The sequence below is a fragment of the Mustela nivalis genome (genome assembly GCF_964662115.1).
Source record: "Mustela nivalis genome assembly, chromosome: 9".
Taxonomy (NCBI): Eukaryota; Metazoa; Chordata; class Mammalia; order Carnivora; family Mustelidae; genus Mustela; species Mustela nivalis.
Genome location: NC_139028.1, coordinates 7,496,641 through 7,523,039, shown reverse-complemented (window position 1 = coordinate 7,523,039; position 26,399 = coordinate 7,496,641). Strand labels below are relative to the sequence as shown.

The 26,399-nt window shown below is 35.4% G+C and overlaps 2 protein-coding genes, 1 long non-coding RNA gene and 1 pseudogene across 5 annotated transcripts in view; 3 read left to right on the top strand and 1 right to left on the bottom strand.

Annotated features, from left to right (window-relative positions):
* The window catches only part of LOC309841112 (conserved oligomeric Golgi complex subunit 2-like), a 680,432-nt gene that overhangs the window by 139,949 nt on the left and 514,084 nt on the right, over positions 1-26,399 (top strand). The window lies entirely within an intron of this gene.
* The window catches only part of LOC309841116 (piggyBac transposable element-derived protein 5-like), a 158,258-nt gene that overhangs the window by 80,945 nt on the left and 50,914 nt on the right, over positions 1-26,399 (top strand). The gene's annotated exons all lie outside the window — the stretch shown is intronic.
* Positions 1-26,399, bottom strand: part of LOC309841120 — a 209,377-nt gene that overhangs the window by 145,566 nt on the left and 37,412 nt on the right. The window lies entirely within an intron of this gene.
* On the top strand, positions 13,366-16,641 carry LOC309841088 (serine/threonine-protein kinase N2 pseudogene; annotated as a pseudogene). The gene has a single exon. The product of its transcript is annotated as a serine/threonine-protein kinase N2 pseudogene (transcript).

Here is a 26,399-nt window from a genome sequence, read left to right as displayed (position 1 = left end):
AAGAAATACCATACTGAGGAGGACTTTTGATAGATGAATAAAATAAATATTTATTCTCTCCATACATAAATAAGTTTATTTCTTTAACTGTTAAAGCGAAATCATTTATTTTTATTACAGGTTTCTTTATTACAGAGAGCCTTAATGTGTTAATAAACACTGTCAGTCTCAAAGAAAGGAAGGCAATGATCAGTTTCTCTTTAGTTTCTGTGGCCAAGGGTAAAAAGCTTCCTGAAGATTGTGCCCTACAAATCACAGTTTGTGAAATATTAAGACACATAAGAAATGATACATCACTTTACTTACTGTTATTCTAAAAAATAAAAATGTAAGTGTATAGATAGTCTTAAATGCATATTTGATTTTATGGGTGTGGAATCCTGTTGCTTGGGTTTGTACGTGGCTCTACCACTTACTAGTTGTGTGAACTGGAACAAATAATTTAGCTTTCTGTCTTTGGTTTACTCATAGGCTAAATAAGGATAATGAAAGAAGACAAATTGCAATGATAAATGTATTTAGAGCCTATAGCTGCACATTTTTCATTTTCTAATTCACGTTTTTTTCTTCTCACATGAACATATGTGTGGTGTGTGCATTAACTTGGCACAGCCTCCTTCCCCTCTTCACTGCTTTCCATCATTCTTCAAGTGTGCCCTTCTCTTTTCGAGACAGAATTGGGTTGTTTTGATGATTCCTATGTATAGAAGAGCCTAGAAAAAAACTCAGTGAATATTAGCTAATGTACATGTGATTTATTTTTTATTAAATATATTATTCTATATTATATATATGCATAAGAAATATATATGTATGCAATAATTATAAATAACATACTATTTATATATATATTTATATATCAGTATATTATAAGTCTTATATAAGTTATGTATTATGGAACATATATTATTAAATAATATTTATATATTATTATATTATAATTATATAATTATATATATATATAAGGCATATATATTTATAAGGCATAAATATTCCTACAATCATGAATAAAATAATTTAAAAATAATTATATTTAAAAACATCTCCAAGTTGTTAGCTTATATTTTACTGTTGTAACACTTATACACTAAGTATCATGCATTTCCAGTCTTATAAAATCTCTCTAGCATGCCTCCAAGGCAAGTTCCCTCTAGAGCTGGAGAGGTCTTTTGGCCAGAACCTTTGCACATTTAACCTCTATACTGTTCTGAGACTAAGTATAAGCACATGTCTCCATAGGAAGCATTTATCAAAGCATTTGCTACCATCAGCTGAGTCCCTATAATGTGCACAATTCTTGACACCTGCTATTTCAAATCCTCATGCTTGTCTTATAAGGTCAATAATGTCACTGTCAGATAAAGAAACTGGGGCTAGATGAAGTTTCACAGCTAGTAACACATGGAACTTGGATTATAAACCAGGACTTACTGATGTGAAAGTTCACTTCTTTGAGCTCCCTGCTGCAGCCATAGGAGCCATAGGAGCTTGGAAATCCAATCCAGCCATGACTCTCACATGGAGAGGCTAGGTGGCAAGGCAACTGAAGCACACCAACCAGATTAAGGGCAGCAAAACACGGAATCAGGAATTATCCCAATGAATCTGAATACTCCATGCCGTCTTCTATGTTTAATGTAAAATGTGAGAAAAATGAAAGGATTATTTTCCCAATTTTCTATTTTTCTATTCATTAGATTTTTGAAAATGTCTGTTTAAGTTCTCCCCATAAATCAATATCAATGGTATGTCTTAGCTTAACCATGAGGCTTGCTTACTCAGTTGTATTGTTATGTGAGGTTGCACAGACATACACTTAGCACGTTTTCTTAAGAGGAAATAAAATATTTCATATTTTACTTCATTAATCTCCTCAGTACTCCTACAATTTCTAAGGAAGTATTCACTTATACATACGAATCAGGTACACTGGTTTCAGAAAGAGCGGCATCAGTAGAAGCTTTAATTTGTCAAGTTGACAAAGGTATTTCCTTGTTCATGATGCCATATCAAAAACTCAGGCTTTCTTTAGTGGTCACAAATCACTAAATGAGATTATAATGAATAAGGTTTGGACATGGAAGAGATTATCATGTTTTCAAACTATGTATTACCTAGGTGCTCATTTTACAATATTTACCAAATACCTACTACATGCAGGCATTGTTTGAAGGGTTTTAGATACAGCAAAGGACAAAATAGGAAATAATCCCTGCATGTGTAAGACTTACATTCAAATGGGAAAAAAGATAATAAACTGGTGAATTACACAGACACACCCTTTACATACACCTCACCACCTTACATATAAAGGTGATAAATGCTATGGAGAAAATGAAAGCAGGAAAGAAGAGGAAATACAGTTCAAACAAAGGGAGGTCTGATTTTAAATAGTGTGTTCAGGAAAAATCACTGTGAGAAGTCGTTTCCTTTTTAGATTTTTTCCTTTGCGTTCCTTTTTCTTTCTTTCTTTCTTTCTTTTTTCCTTTTTATTGCTCTTGTTTTGTGATTTTTTGTTTTTAAAATTTGAAGGTGGTCAAGCGCAACCTATGCTGGTGTTGGTCAGGAGTATTCCTGCCAGGAGAAATGATTGTAAAGATGGGCATGTACCTCGTGTGCCAGAGGAATAACAGAGAAATCAGTGGGGCAGAATGAGTTTGTGGTGAGGAGCCCAGGAACAAATGAGATCATACAGTTAATAGAAGTCCAGCTCTTACTGGTCTGGAAGAAAGTTCTAAAGATTTTGGTTTTGGCTGAGAGAAGATAAGCTAGCTAGTAGTAGGCTATCTAGCAAAGACTTTGAGAAGAATTATGTGATAAGATTTTTATTTTAAAAGACCACTCTGGACCTTTTTATCTAATTTATAAAAAGCTGCAGAAGACTGGCCCACAGATCTTATAATGACAAGAAGATATTTCACCAGAAGGCAGAAAACACCTAGAATCATAAATGAGCTAAATTCTGAATGGGTGAGGCTGTTCTTAGGAGTCTAGAGACCCACGGATGCTTTATCACTGGTTCAGAGCTAGAAGGAACAATCATAAAAGAGGGAATTGAAGAAAAAGCCCACCTTCAAATGACACCATGAGGCCTGGTATGAGGAATGAGAGTTCCCAGATATCCTACCACGGAGTGAATCGACAACAATCAGCACTCCCCACCCTCCTCACCCCGCCATGGGCCTTCCACTGCAGGCAACAGTACAGAAAAGACTCAGGAATAAGTGATAAAGTCCATAGAATTTCTCCCAAAACATCCAAGACCATTGCTTGGTGCTGAGCAGCAGCCTAATGAAGGGTTTTAAAATAACTATGGTAAATATATAATAAAACCAAATGGAAAAGAAAAGTGATATATAGGATCAGATAAGGAGTCTCAGCAACTCATGGGAAACTATAGAAAGTAAGTAATGGCAATTTTAGAATTTAAAAAATACATTAGAAATTAATAGTCATTTGGTAGATTTGACCATAACCCAGACACAACAAAGGAAAGGATCAGGAACTAACATATAAAGACCCAAATAGATTTTAAAGAACCAAACAGACCATCTGAGACTTGTGGGAGAGTATTAAATGGTCTAACATACTTGCAATTGAAGTCCTAGTAGGAGATGTGAGAGGGATAGAGATATAATGTTTTTGTTTTGTTTTAAATAATGAAGAAAATAAACCCACAGATCTAAGAACGGCAATAAACTCCAAACAGGAGAAATACTACTTAGACACACCAGAGACAAACTGTTGAAGACCTAAGATAAAATGAAAATCGATAAATCAACCAAGCAATTGGACACATGACATTCAGGAAAACAAAAATAAAGACGTCTAGGGGCACCTGGGTGGCTTAGTTAAGTGTCTGCCTTCAGCTCAGGTCATGATCCCAGGGTCCTGGGATCAAGCCCCACATTGGGCTCCCTGCTCAGCAGGAAGCTTGCTTCTCCCTCTCCCACTCCCCCTGCTTGTGTTCCCTCTCTTACTGGGACTCTCTGTCAAATAAACAAATAAATATAAAATCTTAAAAAAAAAAAGGATGTCTGTCTTCTACTCAGAAATAGTAGAAGCCCAAAGGCAGTGGCAGGGAATTTCACCTAAGGCAAGAAACATCCAATGTATAGCCAATGGACATGGTTTTCAAAAATAAGGTGATATAAAATTATTTTATGGCAGACAAAGACAAAATAAATTAATTTTCAGGCTAAAGAAGGGAAATCATATGTACATGTGAATTAATGTGGATGAAACATATGACAAAATTCAAAATATATTATAATGAACAACTCTCCACAAATTAAGAATAGAGAGAAATCATCTTCATTTTCTGAAGAGTGTTTACAAAATTCTAATGATAGCCTACTCCTTAATGACAAAAGACTGAATGCTTTCTTTCTAAGACTGGGAACACAGTAGTGATGCTTGCTCTCATCATTTTCATTTGACGCAGTACTGACATTTCTAGTCATTGCATTAAGGTAATAAAAATTAAAAGCCGGGGCGCCTGGGTGGCTCAGTGGAATAAGCCATTGCCTTCAGCTCGGGTCATGATCTCAGGGTCCTGGGATCGAGTCCTGCGTCGGGCTCTCTGCTCAGCGGGGAGCCTGCTTCTCTCTCTCTCTCTCTCTCTCTCTCTGCCTGCCTCTCTGTCTGCTGTGATCTCTCTCTCTGTCAAATAAATAAAATCTTTAAAAAAGAATTTAAAAGCCTACATATTAGAAAGGAAGAGGCAAAGAACTACTTCTATTTATAGATGACTTCAATGTCTGTATGAAAAATCCAAAAGAATCTCTAAAAAACAAATCCTAGAATGAATACATGAGGTTGGTTAGGTCACAGCATCCAAGGCCAATACACAAACATTAGATGAAAGTTCAAATTACCTCTTCCAGATTCATCTCTTGTAGTTACTAACAAGCTTCATTGCATGGTTTTCTCTGTGAAATGTAGTACTTATCTCTCCAACTGATATATCACTTCTAGAATAGGCATTTATATGAATAGAATTCATATAAAATATATATGAGAAGGCACTACAGTAACTAAAAAAAAATCTTGTAAAAGGAGAGTAAAGTGAGAAAAATCACTCTACCCTTATGGAAGAGCTAATATATATATCTAGACTAATTACATAGTGTAGTCTTGGTAGAGGGAAAAAGGCTGCAGTCAGTGCAACAGAAGAGAGAACCCAACAATAGACCCACCTAAATCTGTCCAGCTGTGTTTTGATAAAGGTACAAAGGCAATTCAGTAGAATAAAGATACCCTCTTTCAGGAAGTGGTGCTGGAGCAACCAAAGGTCCATAGGGAAAAAAGAGCTTTTGTGGAGAGGTTAGGCCAAAAGCCTGAATGCGGTGGATGCAAGAAAGAACAAGGGAAAGTTGTTTGCAAAACCCCAAGAACAAAATATTGTTTGGAACATAAGTATCATAAGGACCAGAAAGAATTATGAGAGTGGCAGGAAAAAGCAGGCCGGGTCAAGAAAGTAACATTAACACAACCTTTGTTCTCACTTAGAAAGGGATTATAGATACCAGTCCTTTGTATTCATTAAAAGTCATGCCTATAATCCATCTAATTAATAGAAGCTATTTGCTTCTACAAATTTCTATTATTGAACATTGTAATTATAATTGGATTTTTACTACTTTTAGCTGATCTTCTCCTCTGATATACTAAAATACTATTTAATAACCTGTACTGTGGTTTTCCTCATCACAGTTCCAATGTCTAGTAACTGCCAAGCATATAGCTGACTGGAGAAATATTCATTAAATGCAATTAAACTAAATGAAGCCAAGTTACTAAATGGCTTGATTTCAGTTTTAAAGCCATTGCTCTCATGCTCTTTACCCCTGAAACTTTGCCTAAGCAATTTTCCCCCAGACTCTCTCCAAATGAGTCTAACTTCAGCCACAGGTCCCACTCCTTCTATGCTATTTGGATGCAAGTTCAAACTAACTCTTCCAGATTCATCTCTTGTAGTTACTAACAAGCTTCATTGCATGGTTTTCTCTGTGAAATATAGTACTTATCTCTCCAACTGATATATCACTTCTAGAACGTCCCTAGAGTTCCCATAACCTTTAGATTTTGTTCGTTGATAGATTATATGTTCCCAGAGAGGGAACATGAATCTCCTATTTCTTCTGTTCCTTTGTGTTCATCCTTATTTCTAGCATTTCTTCAAATGTGAAGTCAATGCTGTGGTTATTCCATTCATGTACTAGATTGTATTTGACTCTATAATATTCCAAACCCTGAAACTAATAAAATAGATTCGCTTCTTGAATAATTTATCATAGCAATGATATTTTCAGTCTAGATTTCTACAGCTTATCTTTACTAGATCATCCACTTAGTACATGACATTTCTAATAGTTACTTATAATCTGGTTAAGATATGTAGAATTAATACAGGTGTTTTTTTCTTCTTTTTGTTCCTAACCACATGTCTCTGGTTGAGTAGAGTTAGCTGTGGGGTGTTTAAGCCAATGGGTCAACAATGGCATGGAGTCCTTTCTAGGGAGAGCGTATCTCAATAAATGTTTGGACTGTTTATGGATAAACTTTTGCTTATCATCAATAGGCAAGAGAAATAAAGTAAGAGATAATTAGGTCTACATAGTAACTAATGGCATTTATGAGCTATATGTTTGTATTTTGAGATGGTTGATGAGAATCCAGACAGCGAATGCAGAGAGTACTTCAGGAGAGAGCAAGATCCATATGAGGAAAAAGTGATAATTTAGACCTCAAAAAAAAAAATTAAAAATTCTTGCTCTGTGACTGATTCCATTAAATAGGCAAAATCAAGCTTAAAGAGTAGGAGAAAATATTTGCAAACTACATATCCGGCAAAAATAGCTCAGTAATTAAAATGTATAAAGAACTCCAAAAACTCAAAAGAATTAAGAAAAAAAAAAGAAAAAATAATCCACAAAATTCCAATTAGGAATTGTTGATGATGACAAATTTGTAATAGAGCTTGAAGTCTGGAATTGTGATGCCAACAACTTTGGCTTTCTTTTTCAATATTCCTCTGGCTATTCGAGGTATTTTCTAGTTCCATATAAATTTTAGGATTATTTGTCCCATTTCTTTGAAAAAAATGGATGGGATTTTGATAGGGATTGCATTAAATGTGTAGATTACTTTAGGTAGAATAGACATTTTCACAATATTTGTTCTTCCAATACAGGAGCATGGGACATTTTTCCATTTCTTTGTGTCTTCTTCAATTTCTTTTATGAGTACTTTAGAGTTTTCTGAGTATAGATTCTTTGTCTCTTTGGTTAAGTTTATTCCTAGGTATCTTAGGGTTTTGGGTGCAGTTGTAAATGAGATTCACTCCTTAATTTCTATTTTTTATGTCTTGTTGGTATAAAAAAAATGCAACCAATTTCTGTGCATTGATTTTATATCCTGACACTTCACAGAATTCCTATACAAGTTAGAGCAGATTTGGAGTGGAGTCCTTTAAGTTTTCCACATACAGTATCATATCATCTGCAAGCAGTGATAGTTTGACTTCTCTTTTGCCAGTTTGGCAAAATTTGGATGCCTTTAATTTCTTTTTGTTGTCTGATTGCTGAGGCTAGGACTTCTAGTACGATTTTGATTAGCAGTGGTGATAACGGACATCCCTGCCATGTTTCTGACCGCAGCGGAAAAGTATTCAGTTTTTCTCCATTGAGAATGATATTTGCAGTGGGTTTTTCATAGATGGCTTAGATAATATTGATAATATGTGCCCTCTATCCCTACACTTTGAAGAGTTTTAATCAGGAAAGGATACTGCACTTTGTCAAATGCTTTTTCAGCATCTATGGAGAGTATCATATAGTTCTTGTTCTTTCTTTTATTAATGTGTTGTATCACATTGATTGATTTGCAGATGTTGAAACAACCTTGCAGCCCTGGAATAAATCCCACTTGGTCGTGGTGAATAATTCTTTGAATGTACTGTTGAATCCTATTGGCTAGTATTTTGGTGAGAATTTTCGCATCTGTGTTCATCAAGGATATTGGTTTGTGGTTCTCTTTTTTGATGGGATCCTTGTCTGGTTTTGGGATCAAGGTGATGCTGGCCTCAGAAAAAAAGAGTTTGGAAGTTTTTCTTCCATTTCTATTTTTTTGGAACAGTTTCAGGAGAATGGAAATTATTTCTTCTTTAAATGTTTGGTAGAATTCCCCTGGGAATCCATCTGGCCCGGGGCTTTTGTTTGTTTGGAGATTTTTGATGACTGTTTCAATCTCTGTACTGGTTATGGGTCTGTTCAGGTTTTCTATTTCTTCCTGGTTCAGGTGTGGTAGTTTATATGTCTCTAGGAATGTATCCATTTCTTCTAGATTGTTGAATTTGTTGGCGTAGAGTTGCTCATAGTATGTTCTTATAATTGTTTGTATTTCTTTGGTGTTGGTTGTGATCTCTCCTCTTTCATTCATGATTTTATTTATTTGGATCCTTTCTGTTTTCTTTTTGATAAGTCTGGAAAGGGGCTTATCAATCTTATTAATTCTTTCAAGGACCAGCTCCTAGTTTCCTTGATTTGTTCTATTGTTTTCTTTTGTTGTTGGTGGTAGTTTTTTTTTTTTTTTTTGGTTTCTATGTCATTGATTTCTGCTCTGATCTTTATTATTCCTCTTTTCCTGCTGGGTTAAGGCTTTCTTTGTTGTTCTTTCTCCAACTCCTTTAGGTGTAGGGCTACGTTGTGTATTTGAGATCTTTCTTGTAACTTGAGAAAGGCTTATACAGCTTAATATTTTCCTCTCAGCCCTGCCTTTGCTGTATCCCACAGATTTTGAACACTTTTGTTTTCATTATCATATGTTTCCGTGAATTTTTTCAATTCTTCTTTAATTTCCTGGTTGACCAATTCATTTTTTAGAAGGATGCTGTATAGTCTCCATGTATTTGTGTTCTTTCCAAATTTCCTCTTGTGATTGAGTTCTAGATTCAGAGCACTGTGGTCTGAGTATATGCAGGGGATGATCCCAATCTTTTGATAATGGTTGAGATCTGATTTATGACCCAGGATTTGGTCTATTCTGGAGAATGTTCCATGTGCACTAGAGAAGAATGTGTATTCTGTTATTTTAGGATGGAATGTGTTGAATATACCTGTGATGTCCATCTTGTCCAGTGTGTCATTTAAGGCCTTTTTCCTTGTGGATCTGTTGCTTGGATGATGTGTCTATTTCAATGAGGGGAGTGTTAAATTCCCCTACTATTATTTTATTATTGTCGATGTGTTTCTTTGATTTTGTTATTAATTGGTTTATATAGTTGGCTGCTCCCATGTTAAGGACATAGATATTTAAAATTCTTAGGTCTTCTTGTTGGACAGACCCTGTAAGTATGATATAGTGTCCTTCCTCATCTCTTATTATAGTCTTTGGCTTAAAATCTAATTGATCTGATATAAGGATTGCCACCCCAGCTTTCTTCTGATGTCCATTAGCATGGTAAATTGTTTTCCACCCCCTCTCTTTAAATCTGGGGGTGTCTTCGGATCTATGATGAGTTTCTTGGGCAGCATCTTGACGGGTTTTGCTTTTTATCCATTATGATACCCTGTGTCTTTTGATTGGTGCATTTAGGCCATTTACATTCAGGGTAACTATTGAGAGATATGAATTTAGTGGCATTGTATTGCCTATAATGTGACTGTTACTGTATATTGTTTTTGTTCCTTTCTCATCTACTACTTCTAGGCTTTCTCTTTGCTTAGAGCACTCCTTTCAATATTTCCTGGAGAGTTGGTTTGGTGTTTGCAAATTCTTTCAGCTTTTGTTTGTCCTGGTAGCTTTTTAATCTCTCCTTCTATTTTCAATGATAGCCTAGCTGGATATAGTATTCTCGGCTGCATGTTTTTCTCACTTAACACTCTGAATATATCATGCTAGTTCTTTCTGGCCTGCCAGGTCTCTGTGGATAAGTCTGCTGCCAGTCAAATTTTTTTACTGTTGTACAATACAGACTTCTTTTCCCAGGCTGCTTTCAGGATTTTCTCTTTGTTGTTAACAGTTGTAAATTTTACTATCAGGTTGTGGGGTGTGGACATATTTTTATTGATTTTGAGGGTCATTCTTTGCATCTCCTGGATTTTGATGTTTGTTCCCTTTGCCATATTAGGGAAATTCTCTACAAAAATTCTCTCCAATATACCTTCTGCTCCCCTCTCTCTTTCTTCTTCTTCTGGGATCTCAATTATTCTAATGCTGTCGTCTTATGGTTTCACTTATCTCTCAAATTCTCTCCTCATGGCCCAGTATTTGTTTGTCTCTCTTTTGCTCAGCTTCTTTATTCTCCATAATTTGGTCTTCTATATCACTAATTCTTTTGCCTCATTTATCCTAGCAGTAAGAACTTCCATTTTTTATTGCACCTCATTAATAGCTCTTTTGATTTCAACTTGGTTAGACTTTAGTTCTTTTATTTCTCCAGAAAGGGCTTTTATCTCTCTGGAGAGGGTTTCTCTAATATCTTCCATGCCTTTTTCGAGCCCAGCTAGAACCTTGAGAGTTGTCATTCTGAACTCTAGTTCTGTCATATTACCAATGTCTGTTGTGGTTACGCCTGTGGAAAGAGCTTTAAGGAAAGTGACACGTCTGTCACTGCGTTCCCCAGGAGCATGTCTGGGGAAGGCACAGCACACCGCCCCGGGGGAAGAGAAGGAGCCGTTGGCCTTGCTGTCGGGAAACGGTCGTGAAGCAGGAACAGCAGGCGGGTGGCAAAACAAGTGTCACCACTGTCTATGATGACACTTTTGAGTCAAGGTTTATCTACTCTACAGGTGAGACTACTGTGTAAAATTTTTAAAGGCAACATGTTTACAGGCAACATCATGAAAGAATGTTTGGTGGATTGCTTTGGTTTTCTATTCATGGTATCAGATGAGTTTAAGGGGGCATAATCCAATAAAAAATTTAAAATTAATTTTACAAAATAAGAAAAAAAAATTAATGTCTTTGCTTTTGTGGTTCCTGCAAATGAAACTACAAGAAAGGGCTGGGAACATTTTCTTTTTTTCTGTTTGTTTTTCTTCAATTTGGACCTCCTCCTTAGGTCTCTGATCAAAGAATGCTTACACAGACTCTGTAGTGTAGAAAGGACAAAATATCATATTACAAAATATTCCATTCCTATCCTTTTGTATACCCAGAACAATAAGTTAATATATGTGCTGCCAAAGGAGCACACCAGAGCAATAAGTTAAATGAAGATTGTACTGGGAAGATAAACAATTATTCCATAAAATGAGTGGGTTTTGAATGGGACATGAAGGGCGGACTTGTGAGTTAGGAAAAAAAATATATATATAAAGACTTAATGAAAGTTTAATTAAATCATAACAACTATGCTGTATTACTGAAATATATTGAAATGATAATATGGAAATACCTTGCCTATTACTTAATATCTCACAGAGTAACATCAAATCACCTATTAATCCTTTCTACTAACAGCTGTTCCTCTTTGTTTCACTTTACATAACATGTGATGAATTGACATTTGTAGAAATAAGGGGGAAACATGGAAGAAAGTGAACTATTAGAAAGGATCAAAATACAGTAAATAAATACCAGGTAAGTAAATACCAGGTAAATAACCAGTGAATATTATTATAGTAAATATATGCTGTTTCAGTGCATGCACATTTATAAACTGAAAATTTTCAGGAGTGACAGCCAATGTAGAAAATCTAGATGGTGTTATAGAAAATTCCATAAAACCCTTTGCATTAGTTTAACAGCCTGGTATAATATTTAGAAACCAGACTCTGTAATTTCTTTGAGCAGTTAAGCATAGAAAAACATGGCTGAAATAATGATAAACAATTAACATTTACTTAAATTTTTGTTTATTTTTATCCTTTAATGCCCATATTGTGTTCATAATGTCCTAAGTATTTGTGGTTGTTAGAGCAAAGTAAATTTGAAAATTTCCATGGGGAGGGGAAATGGTATCTGTTTGTAAAACAAAACAAAACAAAACAAAACAAAAACACAGGGCACCTTTCCTATGGTTGTGAGCTGCCCTTCTCTTACTGCTCAATGCATTTTCATTAACACCCACCTCACAGTCCATAGGCAGCCATCTGTGTTCCCATCTTTAAGAAATTTTATCCTACAAGTCTTTCCTCATGACACTGTTGCCTATTACATAAATCAAACAGACATTCAACCTCTTGGAATGGAATCAGAAACCCACAAAGCTGACTGCTTTCAGGACTCATAAGGAAGGCAATTAATAAATTTATTATTTAGGAGAGGAGTTGTTTGCTTTCCAAAAATCCATGCAAAGTTGGAATGTTATCCGGAGTGCATATCAAACTAACGAAGCTAAAAGTGTCTTTTTATCTCAGGTTCACCCATTTGACAATCATTCATTATATTTTCTCCCTTATCTCTGGTTTGGTCAGCTATGCTAGTGTCAGAACACTTAATTCATTCAGCCAATCAACAAAGACCTATTTAGTATTAATTTTTTGTGGGTGGGATGAATAAGACAAATATCTGCCACAATGGAGCATATGATCTAGAGTTTAAAATTCATATTTGAATTACTTACATACCACCACATACATGAATTACATACTTACCACCACAAATGTAAACAACACTTATTAAATTGAAAAAGAAATAGATGATAATGATATTAGTGAGAAGACCTTAATATTAAAAGCAATAAAATTGATATGTCTATTAGTAGAAATAAAAAATGGTCATATATTAACTAAAGTAGAATTTAGGGGTCCCTGGGTGACTCAATCGGTTAAGCAGCTGCCTTTGGCTCAGGTCATGATCCCAGGGTCCTGGGATTAAGACCTGCATCAGGCTCACTGCTGGGTAATAAGCCTGCCTCTCGATCTTCCTCTGCCTGCCACTCTGCCAACTTGAGCTCTCTCTCTCTCTGTCAAATAAAGAAAGAAAATCTTTAAAAAAAGATAAATATAAAGTAACACTTACTGAAGATTTGGGGACGGTGTTGTCATCAAGATGGCAACATGGATGCATGGATGGCTCCTTATTTATTGCTAAAGGTAAATGTATAGTCAAAACCAGATTCTCTAATATTGTAATGGTGATATATAAATCATTTACTAGTCTAGTTTAAAAGTTAAAAAAAAACAAGCCTATTAAAAATAACTTTTTATACTTTTCAATATATTTTTATTGAAAGTACAATATAAAAATGATCTAAAATGTAAAAACAGAGGACTTCCTTATCAATTCCCTTGAAAAGGGTATCTGAATGGGCCTACTTCAATCACATGACTAATCCTAAATCGGTCACTGAATAGAAGGGTTGCATACTCTCTCCTACATGCAGCTTATGCTTAATTTTGTTAAAGGAATGGGAGATTCCCGAAGTCTTCCATTTTCTGAGAATGTGAGTGCTGTTCAAAAATTAGACTTTTCAGATACTGTGGTGCAGCAGAAATTGGATGATATCAAGGATTGAAAATCAAAGAAGGAGCTGAAAAATCTGAGGAAAGTCACAACAGATAAAAAAAGCTTGGCTTACGTGGACAACATTTTGAAAAAGTCAAATAAAAAACTAGAAGAACTTCATCACAAGCTACAGGAACTAAATGCACATATTTTTGTTTCAGATTCAGAAGATGTTACAGATTGCCCAAGGACTCCAGATACTCCCAGCAGTGACCCTCGTTGTTCCACTAGTAATAATAGATTGATGGCCTTACAAAAACAATTGGATATAGAGCTTAAAGTAAAACAAGGTGCAGAGAACATGATACAGATGTATTCAAATGGATCTTCCAAGGATCGGAAACTCCATGGCACAGCTCAGCAATTACTCCAGGACAGCAAGACAAAAATAGAAGTGATTCGAATGCAGATTCTTCAGGCAGTCCAGACCAATGAATTGGCTTTTGATAATGCAAAACCTGTCATAAGTCCTCTTGAACTTCGGATGGAAGAATTAAGGCATCATTTTAGGATAGAGTTTGCAGTAGCAGAAGGTGCAAAGAATGTAATGAAATTACTTGGCTCAGGAAAAGTAACAGACAGAAAAGCACTTTCAGAAGCCCAAGCAAGATTTAATGAATCAAGTCAGAAGTTGGACCTTTTGAAGTATTCATTAAAACAAAGATTAAATGAACTTCCCAAGAATCATCCCAAAAGCAGTATTATTATTGAGGAGCTTTCACTTGTTGCATCACCAACACTAAGTCCATGTCAAAGTATGATATCCACACAAAACCAATATAGTACACTATTCAAACCAGCAGCACTAACAGGTACTTTAGAAGTTCGGCTTATGGGCTGTCAAGATATTCTAGAGAATGTCCCTGGACGGTCAAAAGCAACATCAGTTGCACTACCTGGTTGGAGCCCAAGTGAAACCAGATCATCATTCATGAGCAGAACAAGTAAAAGTAAAAGTGGAAGTAGTCGAAATCTCCTAAAAACCGACGACTTACCCAATGACGTGTGTGCAGTTTTGAAGCTAGATAATACTGTGGTTGGTCAAACGAGCTGGAAACCCATTTCCAATCAGTCATGGGACCAAAAGTTTACACTGGAACTGGACAGGTCATGTGAACTGGAAATTTCAGTTTATTGGCGTGATTGGAGATCTCTGTGTGCTGTAAAATTTCTGAAGTTAGAAGATTTTTTAGACAACCAACGGCATGGCATGTGTCTCTATTTGGAACCACAGGGTACTTTATTTGCAGAGGTTACCTTTTTTAATCCAGTTATTGAAAGAAGACCCAAACTCCAAAGACAAAAGAAAATTTTTTCAAAACAACAAGGCAAAACATTTCTCAGAGCTCCTCAGATGAATATTAATATTGCCACATGGGGAAGGCTAGTGAGAAGAGCTATTCCTACAGTAAATCACTCTGGCACCTTCAGCCCTCAAGCTCCTGTGCCTGCTACAGTGCCAGTAGTTGATGTACGCATCCCTGAACTAGCACCTCCAGCTAGTGATTCTACAGTAACCAAATTGGACTTTGATCTTGAACCTGAACCTCCTCCGACCCCACCACGTGATTCTTCTCTTGGAGAAATAGATGAATCTGCTAAATTAAGAGATTCGGATACACCAGGACAGGGTTCAGAAACTGTCTTTAATATTGAGAATGACAGAAATAGTGTACTTCCAAAATCTCCATCTGAATATGAGCCTGATATTCCTCAACCAGGCCTAGGATACAGTGGTATTCGAGAACTTGAGGATAGAAGATCCCAACAGATGTTTCAGTTTAATCTACAAGACTTCAGATGTTGTGCTGTCTTGGGTAGAGGACATTTTGGAAAGGTGCTTTTGGCTGAATATAAACACACAAATGAGATGTTTGCTATAAAAGCCTTAAAGAAAGGAGACATTGTGGCTCGAGATGAAGTAGACAGCCTGATGTGTGAAAAAAGAATTTTTGAAACTGTGAATAGTGTAAGACATCCCTTTTTGGTGAACCTTTTTGCATGTTTCCAAACCAAAGAGCATGTTTGCTTTGTAATGGAATATGCTGCCGGTGGGGACCTAATGATGCACATTCATACTGAGGTCTTTTCTGAACCAAGAGCTGTATTTTATGCTGCATGTGTAGTTCTTGGATTGCAGTATTTACATGAACACAAAATTGTTTATAGAGATTTGAAATTGGATAACTTATTGCTAGATACAGAGGGCTTTGTGAAAATTGCTGATTTTGGTCTTTGCAAAGAAGGAATGGGATATGGAGATAGAACAAGCACATTTTGTGGCACTCCTGAATTTCTTGCCCCAGAAGTATTAACAGAAACATCCTATACAAGGGCTGTAGATTGGTGGGGACTTGGTGTTCTTATATATGAAATGCTCGATGGTGAGTCTCCCTTTCCTGGTGATGATGAAGAGGAGGTTTTTGACAGTATTGTAAATGATGAAGTAAGGTATCCAAGGTTCTTATCTACAGAAGCCATATCAATAATGAGAAGGCTATTAAGAAGAAATCCTGAGCGGCACCTTGGAGCTGGTGAGAAAGATGCAGAGGATGTAAAAAAGCACCCATTTTTCCGGCTAATTGATTGGAGTGCTCTCATGGACAAAAAAGTCAAGCCACCATTTGTACCTACCATTAGAGGACGAGAAGATGTTAGCAATTTTGATGATGAATTTACCTCAGAAGCACCTATTCTGACTCCTCCTCGAGAACCAAGGATACTTTCAGAAGAGGAGCAAGAAATGTTCAGAGATTTTGATTACATTGCTGATTGGTGTTAAATTCCTAGATACTGTGAAACCAAGCAAACTGACTCACAAGAAGACCTCTTAACAATAGCAACCCTTCATTTGCTCTCTGTGCCACCAGTAGCTTCTGAGTTTTTTGTTTAAACACATGAAGATTTCTTAAAAGGCTATTCTAAAATCTTCTTGAAAGTGGCTTCTTAATGTATTTTCAATGTAAATATGAGCACTGGAAACAGTTTCATGGAGTTTAAGTGAAATGAACATTGGCCATGAATACCTATCACAAATGAAGACTTTTGGATCAATAGTCTATTTAAAAAGAAAAGAAAAAAGAACCCCACTCTTCCACAGTCCCTAGCTATGCCTTAAGTGAAAGGAAGATTAATCATTTCACTGCACTTAGCTATATTTTACAAAAAGAACAAAAGGGCTTGGGATGTTACTACTATTTACATATAGTAATTCTGTTTGAATAAGGCAAATGCTCTTTTTTAATGAAATAACTGTAATATTTTAAAAAGTGCACATTTTTTGGCTTTTTAAAAAAATGAATTGATGTCTTGTTTTGTAAATTTTCTATATTTATTAGGAAAAAAATTTTTATTGCCTTATCTTTACCAACCATGTTACAGAGCCTCATAGCTTTCCAACAGAGCTACCTGCCAAACAATTTTTTTGTTCATTAAACCATGCTGAAACAAACAGGAACAACTAAACATCAGCATTCACTTAAAATTTTAAGAATGAGGACTTCTGATTAGCCTGAACCAAGATACTGTATTACCTGTATGCATTCCCAAAGTCTAGACACTTGATATGTTCAATCATACCTTCTTCCAAAATCAATGAACTAATTACTCCTTTTTTGATATTCATCGTACATTTATCAACCCAGTTTATCTTGTTCTTGTGTCTACTGTAGAAGAGAACTATATCTGTTAAAACATGGGGATTATCATTGTATACATGCTGTGAACATGTATATGTGTAAGTTGTAATGTATTCTATGTTGTAGATTTATTATTTAATTTCACCACTTCATCACTTTTGTACGGTGGCCAAGCAGACGCCTCAAACTCCAGCATTTACGTTAAGTGCATTTGTACATTATAGGCCACTGGATCCAGATTTTATATTGGCAGTTACTAAGGGCAAAAGCAATATATTGTAACAAAATGTATAAATATTTTTGATAAAACAGTCTATATTTTATAAAAACTATTATAAAACTAAAGCTGTACCTCAAAAGTCTCAAAAATAATTTGATCAAAGACTTTTTACAACTTTAAAAAAAATAAAATAAAATAAAATGTAAAAACATCAATAACCTGTTGTTATAGGAGAAGTATAAATTTTCTGTACACTATTGAAGTTCAGTTGTTTTCAACATAAAATGGAATGTTATAACTAATGTATTTTATATAAGCTTAATGGTAAATATAAAAAAAATATGTAGTAGATACACAAAAGATTTTGATAAAGAAGTTAAAACATACTGCCACAAAAAGTCATCAGATTACAAACAAAGAGAACAAGACAGGAAATAAAGAGCAGAGCATCTACAAAAGAGCAAACAATTAACGGAGAAACAAAACAGATAAACACTGGGGAAAGAAAAAAATTTTTTAAAAAAGGGAGGGGAAGGCAAACCATAATACACTTTACTATAAGTAACAAACTGATTGTTTCTGGAGGGGAGATGGGCAGGGGAATTGGTTAAGTCAGTAATAATTATTAGGAGGTCACTTGTGATGAGCATTGAATGTTATATGTAAATGGTGAATTACTAAATTCTACTCCTGAAACTAATATTACACTATATATTAACTAAAATTTAAATAAATCATGAAATATAAAAGGAATGAAAGGCAATAGTTAAGTCCTTACCTATCAATAATTACTTTAACTGTAAGTGAATGGAATCATCCATTTGGAAGACATAGAAATGCTAGAATAGATTAAAAAACAAACAAAAAGCACAAGATCCAGCAATATGTTGCGTATAAAAGAATCATATTAGCTTTAAGGACACACATAGGCAGAGAGTAAAGGGATGGAAAAAGATATTCCAAGCTAATGATAACAAAAGAAAACAAGGGTAGCAATAACTATAACAGACAAAATAGGGTTTATATAAGCTAAAAATCACCACAGGAGTCAAAGAAGGTCATTATACAATAAGAAAAGTGTCATCAATTCATCAATACAGTCATTGTAAATATCATGTACCTAATATTGAGCCACATAAATATATAAAACAAATACTAACAAAACAAATAGGAGAAATAAATAGCAATAGTATCTGGGGACAATAATACGCCACTCTTACATATGGATAGATCATCCAGACAGAAAATCAATAAGAAAATAGTGAATTTAAACACTATGCCTGGACAACTGGGTGCTCAGTCAGTTAAGCCTTTGCCTTTGGCTCAGGTCGGGATCCCAAGGTCCTGAGATAGAGTCCCACATTGGGCTCCCTGCTCAGGAGGGGGTCTTCCTACTCTGTCTCTGCCCTTACCCCTTGTTCATTCTCTCTGCCCTGCTCTCTCTCAAACAAACAAACAAACAAAACAAAACAAACAAACAAGAACTATGTCAAATGAACCTAACATATTTAAAGGATATTCCATCCAATAGTATCATAATAAATATTCTTCTCAAACACACGTGGAAAATTTTCTAGGATAGATCAAATTTTAAACCACAAAACAAGAGTCCCCCAAAAATCAATAATATAGAAAGCATATCGAGTATATTTCCAGCCAAAATAATATGAAACTAGAAATCAATACAGAAGGAAATTTGGAAAATTTACAAATACACAGACATGCACATTTTTAAACAAATAAGAAATCAAAAGAAGAAGACAAAGTGGGAATAAAATTACATCTTGAGGAAAATAAAAAAATATATACCAAAAAATTATGAGAAGCAGCAAAGCAGTTATAAAAGGAAATTTTATAGCTATAAATGTATATTTAAAAAGATTTCAAATAAAGAACTTAATATAACAGCTCAAAAAAAGTACAGAAAGAACAAAGTAAACTTAAAAGTAGCAAAAGGAAGGAAAAAAATAAAAATTAGGGCAGAAATAAATGAAATATAGAATTAAAAAACTAGAAATTTTTTTAAATGGTAAATAAAATTAGACTTGGTAAAGGTAAATAAAAAAAGACAGCTAGACTAATTCAGAAAAAAGAGAGAAGACTCAATAAAATCAAAAATGAAAAAGGAGACATTATAACAGATACCACAGAAATATAAAGGATAAAAGACAGTTAAATGCCAGCGAATCAAAAGCCTAGAGGAAATGGACAAATTCCTAGGCACATACAACCTATCAAGACTGAATCATAAGGACATAAAAAATGTGAACAGACCAATAAGGGGTAAGGAGATTGAATCAGTAATAAAAACCTTCTAACAAATAAAAGTCCAGAATCAGATGATTTCCACAGTGAATTCTACCAAACATTTAAGAAGAAATAATACAAATACTTTTAAAACCCTTCCCAAAAAGTTGAAGAGGTTGAAATACTCAGAGGCACATTTTACAAAGCCAGAATTATCTTGATATAAAAACCAGACAGGAGCACTACCAAAAACAAAACAAAACAAAACAAAACAAACAAACAAGCAAACAAAAGCAGCAACAAAAAGAACTACTGGTTAATATCCCTAATAAATAAAAATGTGAAAATTCTCTACAAAATGCTACAAAACTGAATTCACCAGCACATATCAGTAAATGTGATGCATTATATTAATAGAATCATCAATAAAAACTCATATGATCAATTCAATATATGCAGAAAAGGCATTTGACAAAATTGAACACCCTTTCATAATAAAAATACTCACCAAACTGGGTACAGAAAGAATACACATCAACATAATCAAAACCACATATTCTGTGGAAGGATTCAAGATGGCAGAGAAGTAGCAGGCTAAGACGACATCAGGTAGCAGGAGATCAGTTAGATAGCTTATCTAACCATTGCAAACACCTACAAATCCAATGGGAGATCAAAGAGAAGGAGAGCAACAATTCTAGAAACAGAAAATTGATCAGTTTCTGAAAGGTAGAACCGGTGGAAAAGTGAACCCAAAGAACGGGAAGGTAGACCGCAGGGGGAGGGACCAGCTCCCGGCAATCGGTGGAGCAACGGAGCAGAAAATTAGGACTTTTTAAAAGTTTGATCCAATGAGGGATATCACCCCAGAGGCTAAACCAGAGTGAAGCCCAAGTGGGGTCAGCATAGCCCCAGGTCCCTCAGGGTCACAGAAGGACCAGGGGTATCTGAGTGTCACAGAACTCACAGGTATTAGAGTGGGGAAGCCGGCTACAGAGACAAAGCTGAGGAGTGAGTTCTCAACCCAGGGTTACTTTGAACCAGGCGTAGGCAGGGTGAGCTTGGAGCATGGCCAAGGGCCAGGGAGACAGGAATAATTGAGCTCTTTTCTCCAAGCACGGCCAGAGGCCAGGGAGATGAGAATGACCAAGGACTTTTCTCCAAGTGTGAGTGACAGAGCGCTTTTCTCCAAGCATGGCCAGAGGCCAGGAAGATGAGAGTGATTAAGCACTTTTCTCTGAGGGTGCACTGAGGAGTGGGGCCCTGAGCTCTCCACTCCTCTGGGCCGGATTGTGAGACCGCCATTATCATTCCATCATCCAGAACTTTACGGAAAGCCTTCAGGGAACAAAAGCTCCCGGATTACTTAGCCCTACCACAGGTAAGGGCAGGACAAATCCATCTCGGGCAAAGACGCTTGAGAATCAATACAACAGGCCCCTTCCCCAGAAGACCAACAAGAAACCCAGCCAAGATCAACTTCACTTACTAAGGAGAACAGTGGAATTCCAGAAGAGGAGAAAGCAAGGAATTCATGGCTTTCTCCCAATGATTCTTTAGTCTTGCAGTTATATACTTTTTCTTTTTTCTTCGGCTAATATATTTTTTAACTTTTACCCTTTCCTCTTTAAGTGATTTTTTTAAACTAGTGTATTTTTAAAATACCTTAAAAAATAATAATCTATTTTGAACCTTCATTATTATAGTCATATTTTATCCTCCATTGTATCTAACTATATATATTTTTACATATAGGGTTTTTTCTTCTAAAAAATTGGGGTATAACTTTTCCTAATAGATCAAAATATACCCTAAGTCTAGCTCCAAGATTGTTCTAGTGTCCAGCCTGAGCAAATTCTCTCCAGTTTTTTTTTTTATTGTCCCAACCAACTTGCTCTATCAATTTATTTTTTAGAAATTAAATTTTTTTCCTCATTTTTATAGGTTTATTCCATCCCTTCATTGTGCCTACTCATATGTTTTTCATCCGTTAAAATCTTGGGAGGTAGTTTCTTCTAAGAGAAGAATATACCATATATCAATATACCATTGATAAACCCCTTTCCAGACTTATCAAAAAGAAAAGAGAAAGAACCCAAATAAATAAAATCATGAATGAAAGAGGAGAGATCACAACCAACACCAAAGAAATACAAACAATTATAAGAACATACTATGAGCAACTCTACGCCAACAAATTCAACAATCTGGAAGAAATGGATACATTCCTAGAGACATATAAACTACCACACCTGAACCAGGAAGAAATAGAAAACCTGAACAGACCCATAACCAGTATGGAGATTGAAACAGTTATCAAAAATCTCCAAACAAACAAAAGCCCCGGGCCAGATGGCTTCCCAGGGGAATTCAAACATTTAAAGAAGAATTAATTCCTATTCTCATGATACTGTTCCAAAAAAATAGAAATGGAAGGAAAACTCCCAAACTGTTTTTTTCTGAGGCCAGCATCACCTTGATCCCAAAACCAGACAAGGTTCCCATCAAAAAAGTGAACTACAGACCAATATCCTTGATGAACACAGATGCGAAAATTCTCACCAAAATACTAGCCAATAGGATTCAACAGTACATTAAAAGGATTATTCACCACGACCAACTGGGATTTATTCCAGGGCTACAAGGTTGGTTCAACATATGCAAATCAATCAGTGTGATACAACACATCAATAAAACTTATGATACTCTCCATAGATGCTGAAATAGCATTTGGCAAAGTGCAGTATCCCTTCCTGATTAAAACTCTTCAAAGTGTAGGGATAGAGGGCACATATTATCAATATTATCAAAGCCATCTATGAAAAACCCACTGCAAATATCATTCTCAATGGAGAAAAACTGAATACTTTTCCGCTGAGGTCAGGAACACGGCAGGGATGTCCGTTATCAACACTGCTATTCAACATCATACTAGAAGTCCTAGCCTCAGCAATCAGACAACAAAAAGAAATTAAAGGCATCCAAATTTTGCCAAATTGGCAGAAGAGAAGTCAAACTATCCCTGTTTGCAGATGATATGATACTGTATGTGGAAAACTTAAAGGACTCCACTCCAAATCTGCTATAACTCGTATAGAAATTCTGAAAAGTGTCAGGATATAAATCAATGAACAGAAATTGGTTGCATTTTTTTATACCAACAAGACTGAAGAAATAGAAATTAAGGAGTGAATCCCATTTACAATTGCACCCAAAACCCTAAGATACCTAGGAATAAACCTAACAAAGAATCTATACTCAGAAAACTCTAAAGTACTCATGAAAGAAATTGAAAAAGACACAAAGAAATGGAAAAATGTTCCATGCTCCTGTATTGGAAGAACAAATATTGTGAAAATGTCTATGCTACCTAAAGTAATCTACACATTTAATGCAATCCCTATCAAAATCCCATCCATTTTTTTCAAAGAAATGGGACAAATCATCCTAAAATATATATGGAACCAGAAAATACCTCGAATAGCCAGAGGAATATTGAAAAAGAAAGCCAAAGTGGTTGGCATCACAATTCCAGACTTCAAGCTCTATTACAAAGTTGTCATCATCAAGATAGTAGGGAACTGTCCCCCAAACAGACATAGATCAATGGAACAGAATAGAGAGCCCATAAATACACCGTCAACTCTATGGTCAACTAATCTTCAACAAAGCAGGAAGCAATGTCCTATGGAAAAGAGACAGCCTCTTCAACAAATAGTGTTGGGAAAATTGAACAGCCACGTTCAGAAAAATGAAGTTGGACCATTTCCTTACACCATACATGAAAATAGACTGGAAATGGATGAAGAAGCATAATGTGAGAAAGGAATCCATCAAAATCCTTGAGGAGAGAACAGGTAGCAACCTCTTTGACCTCAGCAGCAGCAACTTCTTCCTAGGAACATCGCCAAAGGCAAGGGAAGCAAGGGCAAGAATGAACTATTGGGATTTCATCAGATCAAAAAGCTTTTGCACAGCAAAGGAAACAGTTAACAAAGCCAAAAGATGACTGTCAGAAGTTATCTGGGAGAAGATATTTGCAAATGATATACCAGATAAAGGGCCAGTATCTATCCAAAATCTATAAAGAGCTTATCAAACTCAACACCCTAAGAACAAATAATCGAATGAAAAAATGGGCAGAGGACATGAACAGACATTTCTGCAAAGAATACATCCAAATGGCCAACAGACACATGAAAAAATGCTCCACATCACTCGGCATCAGGGAAATACAAATCAAAACCAGAATGAGATACCACCTCACACCTTTCAGAATGGCTAAAATGAACAAGTCAGTCAATGACAGATGCTGGCGAGGATGTGGAGAAAGGGCAACCCTCCTACACTGTACGTGGGAATGCAAGCTGGTGCAACCACTCTGGAAAACAGCATGGAGGTGCCTCAAAAAGCTGAAAATAGAACTACCCTATGACCCAGTGATTGTAGTACTGGATATATACCCATTTTTCTGCACGTGGCATTCTGAAGGGGCACCTGCACCCAAATGTTTATAGCAGCAATGTCCACAATAGTTAAACTATGGAAAGAACCTAAATGTCCTTCAACAGATCAATCAATAAATAAGATGTGGTATATATGTACAATGGGATACTGTGCAGCCATCAAAAGAAATGAAATCCTGCTATTTGTGATGACATGGATGGAACTAGAGGGTATTATGCTTGGCGAAATAAATCAATCTGAGAAAGACAACTATCATATGATCTCCCTGATATGATGAAGTGGAGATGCAACATAGGCGGTTTCGGGCGTACAAAAAGAAAAATAAAAGAAGATGGAATTGGGAGGGAGACAAACCATAAAAGACTGAATCTCACAAAACAGACTGAGGGTTGCTGGGGGGAGGTGTGTTGGGAGAGGATGGTGGGGGTATGGACATTGGGGAGGGCAGGTGCTATGGTGAGTGATGGTGAGTGCTGTGAAATGTGTAAACCTGGTGATTCACAGACCTGTACCCCTAGGGATAAAAACACATTATATGTTTATAAAAATTTTTAAAAAATAATTTTAAAAATCCATTAAAGAAAAAACACATATTGCAAGCCCAGAGCTAATCTCATATTCAATCAAAAAAGTTTGAAAGTTTTCCCCTTAAAGATCAGAAAAAAGACAAGTGTGTCCACTTTCACTACTCTCATTTGACATAGTACTGGATGTCCTAGCCAGAGAAACAAGGAACACAAAGAAATAAAAGACTCCAAAAAAAAAGGAAGAAGTAAAATTTTCTTTTTTTGGATAACATGAACTTACATGTAAAAAAATCCTAAAAACTTCACAAAAATTTTTGAATAAACAAATTTAATAAAGCTGCCAAATACAAGATCAATATATAAAAGACAAGAATTTTGTTTTGTTTCGTTTTTTTAAAATAGTTTTTCATGTCATCCTTGCTCAGTGATCACGCTAATCTTTTCTGCATCATTCCAATTTTAGTATATGTGCTGCCAAAGTAAGCACAAGACAGGAGCATTTTAACACTCTAATGATGAACTATCTGAAAAAATAAAGAGAACAATCTAATTCACAATAGCATCAAAAATAATAAAATACTTAGGAAAAGATTTAACTAAGAAGATGAAAGATCTGTACCCCATAAACTATGACATTGATAAAGAAATTGAAGGAGACATAAATGGAAAGATAGCTCATATTTATGAATGGTAAGAATTAACATTGTTAAAATGTCCATACTACCGAAAACCATCTGTAATTTCAATTCCTATCAAAAATCCAATGTTAGGGGCGCCTGGGTGGCTCAGTGGGTTAAGCCGCTGCCTTCGGCTCAGGTCATGATCCCAGGGTCCTGGGATCGAGCCCTGCATCAGGCTCTCAGCTCAGCAGGAAGCTGCTACCTCTTCTCTCTCTGCCTGCCTCTCTGCCTGCTTGTCATCTCTCTCTGTCAAATAAATAAATAAAAAATCTTTTTTAAAAATCCAATATTTTTTTTTACAGAAGTAAGTAAAGAATCCTAAAATTTATATGAGATCATAAAAGACAACAAATAAAGCAGTTCTGAGAAAGAATGAAGAAGCGAAATTACACTTCTTGATTTGAAACTATACTACAAAGCCCTCATGCTCAAAACAATAAAGTATACTGGCATAAAAATAGACCAATAAACAAGTAGAACAGAATTGAGAGTCCAGAAATAAATCCTTTCATACAGTCACCTAATATTTGACAGGGGCCAACATATATAATGGGTAAAGATAGTCTGTTCAATAAATGATATTTAAAACTGAATAGTCACATAAACCAGCATGAAACTGGAACCTTATATCACTCATAAATCTTAACTTGAAATAGATTAAAGACTTAAATGTGATGCATGAAACTAAACTTCCTAATGGAAAACATAGAAAAAATTCTCCTTGACATTGGTCTTGCCAATAGTTTTTTGGATACCAGGCCAAAAACACAAGCAAAAGAAGCAAAAATAAATAAATGGTATTACATCAAACTAAAGTTTCTGCATTGCCAAAAAAAAAAAAAAAAGGGAATGAAAACACATTCCACAGAATGGAAGAAAATACTTACAAATCTTATATCTGAAAAGAGGTTAATAACCAACAGATACAAATAGAAAAAAATATATAATTAAAAAAATAGCAAAAGGATCTCAATAGACTTTTTTTTTTTCAAAAAAGTTATATAAATGACCAACAGGAGCATTAAAAAGTGCTCAACGTAAAAACTCAGGGCAAAGTCATTATGTTGTTGTTGTTGTTGTTGACCTCTGAAAAACACAACAAGATATTACTACCTATTAGAATATATACTACCAAAAAATTAAAACTAACAAATTTTGGTAAATA